The sequence below is a fragment of the Bombyx mandarina genome, chromosome 03, assembly GCF_030267445.1.
Source record: "Bombyx mandarina strain Sakado chromosome 03, ASM3026744v2".
Classification (NCBI taxonomy): Eukaryota; Metazoa; Arthropoda; class Insecta; order Lepidoptera; family Bombycidae; genus Bombyx; species Bombyx mandarina.
In genome coordinates, this window is record NC_143210.1 from 9,618,201 (window position 1) to 9,630,338 (window position 12,138).

Genomic DNA, 12,138 nt, shown 5'->3' on the forward strand with positions numbered 1-12,138 from the left:
CACTACAATCAGTCGCGATCTTGAATGCCTTCCTTAGTAAATAAGCCCTAAACTTCTTGAGTGAACACATAACAGCTAATGTCTCTAGTTCATATGAATGGATAACCCTTTCTTCTGGAGAAGTTTGACGACTGTAGAATGCTTCTGGTTGGAATTTCCTGGAATACGCTGTAATAGAATTCCTCCAACTCCTAATTTGCTAGCATCTGAATGAAGCTCATGTTCTGCGTTTGGATTAAGACCGGCCTATCAACGAGACTTTCTCAGTTCTAGAAACGCATGTTCCTGTGCCTGCGAACATTCCCAGACATTAAGTTTGTTCAGGGGGTGTGGGACCAACGCAAAACTTCAGACCGTGTAAGTTTCCAGGACGCGGAAAGTCAATGACGTACTGTATTTTAGTCGAACGCCTTCCGCACTAACCTCACAACCCAAATATTCGATGTTGTTCTGCAAGAAACTACACTTTGCAAGGCTTAATGTCAACTTCTAACCTGTCTAAACATTGTTTTGTGGATTCTCCTTTTTCTTACGTAGGTACTAAAATTATTGGACTCACAAATTCTGATGTAGATTCCCTAAGTATGCCAGCCTCCAACACCTCATTTACCCTTCCGCGTGCCTTATCCTTCTCAGAATTTATCTCGCTCAGTGACTGCTGTACCAAGTAATAACTAGTTCTTATCAATTAAGTTATCACTCATTACCTTATGGGCCTGATTCGAAACTATCGGTGAGAATTATTTAGTTAATCTATTTATAACCTTAATCGCTTCGGTTCGAAAAATTATATTATTTTCATGTAATAGCGTGTAATAGGCAGCGTATTGATACTGGTGTGACAGTCGCATATAACTGCCCATTTTTTTAACTAGGTAAATGCCTCCACTAATAATGGCTTCGTTGTTTAATTTTGCCACTAATCTATTAGTTATTAACACATAACCCATATGCTATACTAATACACAATATAACGCTGACCCTTCCGAATAGCTAGCTGAAGGTGACTTAGTATTTTTATTATTTTCCTCGAACAAACAGCAATTCAGAATCTACATTTAAAAACCTCAAAGTAGTTGAATCTTTATAAAAACTAGCTGACCCGGCATGCTTTGTAGTGCCTCAATCGATAAATAAAAGACCTAAACTTTTGTATAAAATAAACTTAAAACAACCAACGTCCGTCCGACGGGGGACATATCAAAGGAAAAACAAAATTGTTATTTTTATTTAATTCCGAGCATTTCTATATTTATCTACCTTTTAAACCTTCCCTGGACTTCCACAAATAATTCTAGACCAAAATTAGCCAAATCGGTCCAGCCGTTCTCGAGTTTTAGTGAGACTAACGAACAGCAATTCATTTTTATATATAGAGATTATATGAGGTTGTTTAGTAAAAGATTTACCAATTAACAAAGACTCATCTAACAGCTGATCATAAATTAATCTACAAATCACTAGCACGAACGCCATCAATCTCGAGATGTTGTTGATGAAGTTTGCTCCCGGGTAACTTTGTTAGCTTATTACCAAAGCCTTTCATGATGGTTGGTATATTGTCATGAATTTGCCTAATCTGTGCGCTATAGATATTATAATGAGGGTCATTTCAAAATCCACGAGCGACTCAAAGACCATACCGTTAATATAAACTTTCTTTTCTTTTTAGAACTTGATTCGCTGTCAGAGACATTTTTATTTTTTCAATTGCGATCGTTGTTGATCATTAACAGTGTCCCTATAACTCATTAGAAACTGTAAAAGCCTTTCTGGAAGAGAGCAGCGCAAAGCTAAGGCACTATACTTCATAGTCCTGTCACTAATTCAGTGAATTATGCAATCGACAGCGCGCTTACCAGAAATACCACATGGGTTTAACAGAGACAGTTTTTCATAATAGTATTGCTCTATAGGTTCATTAAGCTTGCTTCTTCATCTCAACATGTCTACGAAGCACTGGCCATAATTTGTTCGTGAGGTTTATAGTAAGTGTAGAAAAGTGTATAGTGGTGGTATCGTCCCAACCATAAACCGACGCGCCTTCATTAATTTCTTTCAGCCACACATTTCCTGTGATATGTTATTAATCATCGATGTGTTCTGCGCTAACGATTGAGATTCGGGACAGTGCTTAATAGACTTATTGTTTTGACAAAAAACATCATTAGTAGAAAAGGAAGGACTACGTGACCTGATATGTGTTGCACGGCGTTCATGGTTGACGTTTGCATGCCGCCCGTAGTCACTTCGGCGCGTCTCTGTAGCTGCACGAAGAGAGGTCGCACGTGGCCTCTCGGTTGAAGAGCGCCGTGTACTTCTCTTGCATCGCTGTAAAATCTCCCGCTCTTGCTGCAGCTCTTGTTCTAGTCGCTGGATACGTTCTTGGTACAGTTCCAGCTCCCGGGCCCGGCTGCACGTGCGAGAGCTGCTGCCACGAGTACGAGATCGGCTGGGACCCGCTTCACCTCGGCTTCCTTTACGGCTGCGCGAGGGTGTCATCAAACGATTGTCTATTCATGTTCTGGAACTTGCAGACGTTGCAAAATGTTATTTTAAATTGAACGTGAATAATATGAACAACGTTCAACCTATACTAATATGATAGAGAGAGGACAATTGTTTGTCTATAAATTCTCAGTCATCGGACCCATATCAACATTATTTCACCTACCCCAAATGAAAATATAAATGAAAAGCATGGGCAGCATTTTATCGAAAGAACATGCGAGCGGGCCACCGAGAAAAAATTAGTAGAATGAGAACTATATAAAGTTCGTAACTAGTTATGCTTTATACATTGAATTCGTGGTTGAAACACAGTATTTAATTCAAATTAACACACCTAAAATAAAAGGTGATATTAAAGAATATGTACATACGTGTACACAACATATATACGCATCATAAAACTCAATGCGATATGGTCGCTGTTATTAATAACGTAAATTACAATGTTATTTTGGTTTTATTCTAGCTCAACAAACATTTGAACGTTGAGTTATAATGAAACACGTGACATAACCATAACATCAGATAGTTTTTAGTTCTCAGTTATTAAAATAGTAAAGAAGATGCCACAATCATGGCGTATCACTTTATTCCGGGCTAAACTTTGAAGCTACCTCCGTAGTCAGCGCGGTTCTAATTCATTTTCTATACTTTATTTTTTTTGCGAAATATAAAATGACGGCCAATTAACAAGAAACTCAAGAATGTACTTACGTGAGGCGATCCCTCTTCTGAGATGTAAGCTCATATTCCAGAGCCAGTAAATAAATACACAGGTTGCAATAGTTCACTTAATACTTCTTTATTTGTAACTCCACTTGTACAATCCTAGAGTAGTGCATCCACAATGTTTGCGACATCTCACACCGATGACTTCTTTGCAATAATGCGGAAGAGAAGTGCATCGTTATTGCGTCGAGTACGTGACAGTGGCAACAGTCTTTTGAGAATCATATCGAGCAAGATCGAGGGACTGCTGATCAATAGCCTTTGCATTAGGCACTTGGAAGGAGAAAAAATGAAATAAAAAATGTAATGGTATAAAATGTATATAGTGATAGTTATGTGTTAGGTTTTTTAAGTTACTAACATAGATATAAGTAATTATTATTATTTATTATTATATTTATTTATTATTATTATAGATATTAAATGTCATCCCGCACATTGGACAATAGATTCTAAATTTAAAACTATACTTCCTGTTCCCTTTATGTGCTTCGGCCCAACACTTCTGTACACGGATAGCGACCGTGCTTACCTATAATTTGAACAAACGCCGCAGGCGCTTACCGGATTTACTGTATTTGCACAATACTTACTGCTCCAACGACGAGTGCTCTAAAGCTATAAAAGTTTTACACATGGCCCGAGGGAAATAAATTTGGACGTTCCATTCTTAAATTTGATCTATATGTAGTACAAAATCTTAATTGGTATTATGATTTTGTGATTGATCCTTTTCTCGACATCAGCGAAAGTTCGTCAGCTCATATTTGTCAATTACAGGATATTTGCCTCTTGAAATTTTAGCCAGTCTAAAGACTCTCCTGATATAGTTCCAGGCGACTACTTATTCAAAATCATCACTCTACCTGACCGATAAATTGATACTGTGGTTAATAGTTTGATGTTATTTACTTAGATGCTTCGGCTGACTTTGATTTCAGGAACGAAGTTCCTTATGGGACGATGCGGAGGGTTATCCTAACCGGAAAAAAAACGTCCGTAACGTAAGAGTTTTATTAGTAATGCACACAGTGTACAACTTAACTTTGTAATAGCATACAAAAAATAACATATTTTTTTATCATTCATTGACCACGATCTCAGAGCGTTCGTTTGCGCAATACACTAACTCTTATACAAACAACCGTGAATGAAGTGTACCACAATAAGTTCGCACGTTACCGAATAACCGTGGGTTGTTGCGAAACCTCCAGTTTTATTTTCTTTATATCTCGAATAGAACTTAAAATTAATATTTTTATAATAAGGAACTTCGTTCCTATCCGGTGTCCCATGACACCACACATCTTTTTTTTTGAAATCACAAACATGAGCTGTGATGAGATATTTTGAGATTATTTTAAAAATCACATATCAAAAAACAGTTTAATTATTTCTATTACGAGCTGAATGTATATATCGAATTCTTTATGAGTCTACAATGCAACCGGAAAGGTTACCCTTAAAATTCAAGAGGCCAATTACCGTGACGTTAGTCTTTACCTCATCCGGGCACAATCGCGAAGGGTGCTTTACACTTTTTGTGTTGGCTCAACGTTTTGCAACACTGCGGAATGAGCACACTGCAATAACAGCGGGACTCCTCTTCAGAATCCTTACATATCACGATAATATAGATGTGAAATTTAAGTAATTTTTTTTCTTGAATTCATATAAAAGACGTCCGTAGCCCACTTTGAAACGATGACGTCATGACCCGGTGATGCAGTAGTTGACGTATGTTATTAAATGTATATTTAAATACGTCGATTAGAATCTAGCTCCCGTAGTAGAGCGAACCCTAGTTTGTAGTTAAATGAACATGTGTGACTTTTGACTGACAATTACTAGTGGTCCCCCGGTAGTCGAGATACGACTAGAATTAATTGAAATTATAAGTTTATACACTATTATGATTCTATTATTGTCAAAGACTAATCTATACTAATATATAAATCTACAGTGGTTTTTACGGATGTTCCGTTATAACTACTGAACCGTGTATCCGATTGACTTGAAACTTGGTATCCATGTAGAAAATACATGTACTTAATGGATAGGATAATATTTATATGAGTGTTGGACTACCTACACTAGTTGCGGGGGCGTTAATGATGAGAATCTTTGTGGGGGTGACAAATAATAATTTTAATTTTAAATGCCCAGCGAAGCGGACGGGTACAGATAGCTAGTGTACTTATATAATCAGAGGTTTCGCTTAGACTACTCTTTAGACATATATTAATAAAGACAAACAATATTTAATCTCGTGATAATAATCGGTGCCCTTTATAAAATGTCATAATTAACAATTCTTCAACGGAACGCACTATATGAAAAAAAATTACTCATTTTTATCTGTTTAAAAAAAATCTAGTAGCAATATTTATAAACGTAACTAAAACTACTTTTACGGTTTTAGTTCGCATCTTTCATTGTCGATAAACATATTATTTGCGACATTGCGAAACAATTTACGGTTTTCGTGGTCACAGACACATCGACCATGACCTCCGTGAAAGTAGTTTTATGTCTACGACGACCGCGCAATCTGAAGAAAAGACTTTTAGTAAATATTGTGGACATCTTTAATGGCGGTTGGAAGTTTTGTGAGCCTGCACGAGTAGGTACCATAACCTACCTATTTCTGTCTCGCTGTATTGCGTTTCAGTTTGAAGGGTGGGCCAGCCTTAGTACTAGGTATAAAAAAAACTGCTACCTTAGAACTCATGTCTCAAGGTGAGTGCGACGGCATTAACGTTGTTGAGGTCTGTGGACTCCGATAGCCCCTTCACACCAACCACGGGCAGCCAATTAAAAAAATACAATTTAAAGACCACTTTTTTTGGTACTAGCTGCTGTTGAGTTTATCGGGGCTCTTGGTCATCACGAAGATAAACACGCGTCTTCCGACACATCCCGAGTCTCAAAGTCTCAATTGCATGACATTTGCTCCACAATTCAAGCCGGAATGCATAGCTGTTTCACAATTCACGACAGTAGTACGCATAGCGGCAGTACTTCAGCGGTAGACAGCGGCTTGGCTCTGCCCCTGGCATTGCTGAAGTCCATGGGCGACGGTAACCACTCACCATCAGGTGGGTCGTATGTTCGTCTGCCTACAAGGGCAATAAAAAAAAACCTATCCACGTGAGCTAAGAATCGCCCCAACACCATTGCTACTTAAAATTCGTATGTCTAATAAAATCGATCAAACCAAGGACCGTTTAAGCAGTCAACCGTCCTGAGCCCGACATTTGGCCGCAATTATCCTATCACATTTTGTTTGTTGCACTTCACCCTACACAATATATATAAATGCTTCCGCAATACAATAATTATGTATTACTAAAGAAACGGTACGATAAAGCGTGTGCGACTTAAACCCATTAAATTAGAATTTTCGGTCGACGTATGATTAATAATTTAATTAGTAGAAAACGGTTTGGTCCATGAGCAGCGGTAACCGTCCACGATACGATTAACCGTATGCTTCGCCTACCTACAGGATAATAAAGAAATATTGAATTTTAGTCTGGTTTTTTTTTTTTTTTCTTAGATGGGTGGATGAGCTCACAGCCCACCTGGTGTTACTGGAGCCCATAGACATCTACGACGCAAATGCGCCACCCACCTTGAGATATAAGTTCTAAAGTCTCAAGTATAGTTATAACGGCTGCCCTACCCTTCAAACCGAAACGTATTACTGCTTCACAGCAGAAATAGGCAGGGTGGTGGTACCTACCCGTGCGGACTCACAAGTGGTCCTACCACCAGTGTCGATGGAAGCTATTTACTTGTGGCTCCTAGTAGCTTGGTGCTGTTACTAATATCCAAGTAAGACGATCTATATTAGGTCCAACTGTATTGCTAATTGTTAAAATTAAAATTTTGTGTTTTCATTTGATTTTCTATAGGTTAATTATTTCTCATTATGACAGTTGAAGGAACTAAATGGATTTTTCTGGCACAATATCACTATAGTACAGAGGTGGTGCGTTTAAAGGACAATAAATACATACTTAAGTTATTTTAAATATTTCGCGAAAATTACAGCAAAGTGTTACCGAGTTTTATTAGTAATTTTATACTTGCTTTTTGCTCGAAGCTTTATTAGCGTTGACTAAACTTTTTTTGGTGGTCTGGTCAGCGCTAGTCATTTCTTGTCCTTCTTCTTGAGATAAGTCCCACATTACATGAAGTAGGGACAGCATATCCTCTTATCCAGTAGTGTATCCACTGCAACGAAGCAGCTACTCTTGAGTTTTTAGGTCTCCCTTGAAGGTGTTCGGGTAGCTGTTAGCAAATCTCGCCCCTTCTGGCTGAGCCCTTGCTCGCCCACCTGTCCTTGTGAAAATGGAAAGACATGCAGGCCAACAGTACGCCATCAATCTTAAAAAAAAAAAGTATTTAATGATAATCATTGACTTAATGATAAACTTTGAAATTTATTTGAACCATTTCGAATCATCTCTCTCGTTTATTTTGTATTATCTCATATTATTACGACATATCCTTTTCATTATTTCTTCGGACATCACTAATCTCGTTCCAAAACCGGAGGTAGCAATCATTAACAACTATAACGTAGCCTAATTAACTTATCTTCACGGAAATAATTCCTAAAAACGTATGAATAGTTTGGTGTCAATATCTCTATTCACCGGATCGAAACCTAAATTTTTTGCGACATCCCCCTTCACGTAAGCCGGAGAGTCGGTAAATGGCTGACAAAAGAGTCCACAATACCCCAATACCAGTGTGTTTGGGGCCAAAATAAAAGGTACGTCCTAAGAAATGCTCGGTTATTGTGAGTGATGCATTGTGATGACGGCTTGCACAAAACCGCTCGGTAGCGACCGGAGAATTGTCAAAGAATACCGTGTTTGCCTACAATATTATTTTTATTGCAGTAATTGAGTGAGATTCTATGACGGATGGCTGTGAGAACGCCGGCTTTATTGCTTGCGATAACTTTCTAATTTTTTAGAACCTGTGGGGCTATTTCAATTACACCCAGACGGGTAGATCACGGGCTCAACTGGAGAGAATTTGCTAACACTAGCCCTAGCAAGAGCAGTGTTTCATAGAATCCCTGAGAAGATCCAGCGTGAAACTCAGTGGGCTCACACATTTGGTTCAAAGACTCCTGCAATACTTTCGTCAAATACGAACGCACTCTTGTAATCTCGAAATATTTGATCATATAGACCAGCGATTCTCAAACTATTTTGTCGCAGACTTCGAAATTTGACGGCGTATAAAAGATAGGCTTAAAAATTGGTTACTGTGCAAAGTATGTAGTAGAAATCCTCTGAACCACGACTACTTCAATAGGACTTACTTTATGTGCAATGTACATAAGCTTCAAATTCGTTTAAAAATTAATCCGAAACGATATTGCGGTTTCCAAGGTCAAATCAAAAACTTTACCTAGTTTTATTAGCTCGGCTAGTAAATTTTACGATACGGCCGCAGAAAAGGGCATATTCGCAAATGGTTATTTGCTAATTGCTATACAGCCCGGCAACGTCTAAATCATAAAAGAAAGAACAAAGGAAAGGATTCGGTGCAGTAAAAATGTTCACAATAATAGTGCAAAACAATACTACTATTTTCGATAAAATAAAATAACAATTCAAAAATTATGTACCTATATTAAATAAAACTTTAAATTTGGAATGTGAAGTCAAATTCATTTTACTTACATGATGTTCAACAAATTCTCATCATTATCCTATTATCAGTTATGGTAACAGTACCATTTTTTTTAAAGTTTCCGTTCTTATCTCATTATGCTGTAAATATATAGGTACATGGATCAAGACTGTTGTGTGTAAAAGAAACGTAGCACATATTCGCTTATTTATACATTAGATAAAGTACGTACTTTATCATGTCCAAGTATCTATCTAACCTATTTGAATATGCAATTTCTAAAAGGGCACATCTCTGAAAATGTAAAATGTTCAGGAAATGAAAAAAACTGATTATTTTCTAAAGCAGTGTAAAATTTAAAATATTAACTTTTGAGATATATTTTAGTATTAATTAGCAATTGAAAATTACTGGAATTATTATAAAATGGCTGTAGGTAAGCCTCAAAACTACATGTATATAAAAAAACGTATTGGACAAAATATGCGACATGTGCCCTTTTCGAAATTGCATATTCAATTACAAGTTTCATTTCTGGCCTTGAAGTCGTAAATTCTCTTTTGGAATGATTATAATTAGCACTGAAAAGGTTTACTAGTAACTTATAGGTAGACCGTAAATTCTCAAATTTCGCATTTCGATTCGAACTACAAATTCTTTATAATAGGGTAAAGCCGAGATAGATGCCCCACTTTTTGAAATAGTCATGTAATTTTGAAAATATTAATTTTATACTAATAATTTCTATTAATGTAGCTAGCTCAATCCTTTATGTTTAATTATTATGATTTTTTTTAACCTATCAAATACAGATTTTGCAGAAATTCGTTTTTCGTAGAACCTTTTTTTGGAGGATAGATGCCTACCTGTATGGATAGTTGCCCCACCAAGAAAATACTGAGTAGGATAGATGCCTGCAGTGCAGGATAGATGCCCTTTATACCGTGTAAACGAAAAAAACCAAACCAAATATTAAGAAGTTCTATTCCTAACAGAGCAATTGTCTCCAAGAAACATGGGTCTTAATAATAAAAAATATTTTGTATTTTTTTAATCTTTGAATGTTTATAATTAAAAGATAATTCTCATATCATACAAATGATCATAATTAAATTTTTAAACCGTTAAGTAAGCGTAAGCTAAACCACAATTTTTTTAGTTTCAACATGCATTATCCTATTTTTTTATTAAATTAAATTTTACAAATATTTATTCAACAAAAATATAAATTCTTAATTGTTTATAAAATATTCACATTAAGTGTCAATGTGTACATTGCAAAATCATATTTTTTTATATTATATTAACACAATAAAGATATATCTTTATTATTTTGTCAAATTGAAGTTTAACTGGATAGTGCTTTCAATTTTCCACATCTTCTACATCATTTCTGAAAAACACGTTTCATGTAGCTAGTTCTGAAACATTAAACATTGAATCCAGTCGGATTGCGACTTCGTATCTTTATAGTTTTCAAAACATTCAATACAGATATATTTACATGCGTTTTAGGTTTATCCCTTCGATTTCTTTAGGGGCAAATCTATTGTTTATTTCCTTTCATTTTATAGTTAAGTGGATTGTCTTCATCTTCGCTGCTTGAACTGTAAATCATTTGTTTGTGTTTTATGTTTTCGTGACATATTTCTGCTATATTCTGAAATGGCAGAGTATGGAGGGATAGATGCCCCTAAAGGCACCTATACCCCAAAAAATCAGGGCAACTATCCTTTGTGATAAGGATAGATACCCAAATTTTTTGTAAATAAATTATAAACATAATAGCATTTATTTACACCTAGATGCAGATTCAATGAACCAATATATTCACGTAGTAAAAAATATAATGGAATTTTACACTAATTATAAAGTTATACGACGCTAAATAATAACCTTTAAATCTTTGACGTGTTCGTGAAATTCCGCGCGGAGAAAATTACATGCACGAGGAAAACACTTCGTCACCACGCGATTGTCAAATGGTACATAAGATATAGGGTGACTGTGGTTCCTACTTATTAAATTATTTTTTTGTCATGAGTGCGGGAAGTTAGGTTTTTAGAACATGAGGCATCTATCCCGCTGCGGCATCTATCCAGGTTTTACCCTACATTCACATCGTGAATATACTTTAATTACATAGATAACACGAAGAACTAAAATAAAAAAACAATAACCTATGTTCTCAAAAAAGTTTTATTGTCAAAATTTAAACAAGTTCGAAATTCGAACACGTGACGTAAGACATGCCGCGCGTGAAAAGCGCGGGAAACTGTTTGGAAAGTTGGCGAGCTCGCACCGCCTGTCGCCCCGCCCCATACTCCGGCTGTTCTGTTCGCACAGCGCACTGACTCCTTCGCACGACACCTCGCGGCTAACCACACGCGGACGTGGCTTTCTCAATCTATCACTCTTTGTTTAGCTCCTTATTTTTGATTGGAGCCGAAATACGAATTTTCGTAATTGAGAACACGTAGCTTTTCGGTTGAAAACTTGAATTAGAATCTCAATAACTAATTTGCAATCAAGCATCGGGTAGACAATCGAGTTGGTCGAATGAAATATTAATAATATAAAATCACATAAATCTAAATTATTTATAAATAATAATATCCAGAATGGTGTGTTTTTTTGCGTTTTCTAGGAAATAAAATTAAGCCTGTTTATCTTATATATGCATAATGCATAGTGCATATTTGAGTAGCATGTTTTTTTTATAAATAATGATGAGTAATTCCATAAATTTTGTCGTATAATTTGGCGATGCAGACATAATTAACCAACTCAAAAAATTCGACGGGTGTCGTTGGATAGCCGTGCCATTGAAATTCTTCACGTGCTTCAATGAAAATGAAGTGCCTCCCCATGAGTGCGGCACCTCTCCAATACTTTTGTCGACTCAAAACATGAAAATCATAATTTTTCATGAGCTCGTTGATAGGTTTTCGCACCGGTCGCGGTTTCCCACCGCCCCGCGGCCTAATTACCGTCGCTTTACGATACGTCACCGCGTTGATTCAAAAAAATCCACCCATCCCTCTCTCGCAGGCGGGCGACGTGCGACGGCGTCCCGCTCGAACGAGAATTTTTATAAAAACGCAGAGATCAACCGCGGCCGTCCCGCTCGTTCCCGCCGCGGGACCGCATCGCCCGCACCCTTCGTCTCCTTCCCGCTTTTTACGAGACGTAGGGGCCGCCACCCGGGTGGGGGCGGCGACCGCGCGAACGCAAAATATT

At 37.0% G+C, this 12,138-nt stretch overlaps 1 pseudogene; it reads right to left on the bottom strand.

Annotated features, from left to right (window-relative positions):
* Positions 1-1,262: 1,262 nt before the first annotated feature.
* On the bottom strand, positions 1,263-2,716 carry LOC149503294 (uncharacterized; annotated as a pseudogene).
* Between the last annotated feature and the right edge of the window lie 9,422 nt (positions 2,717-12,138).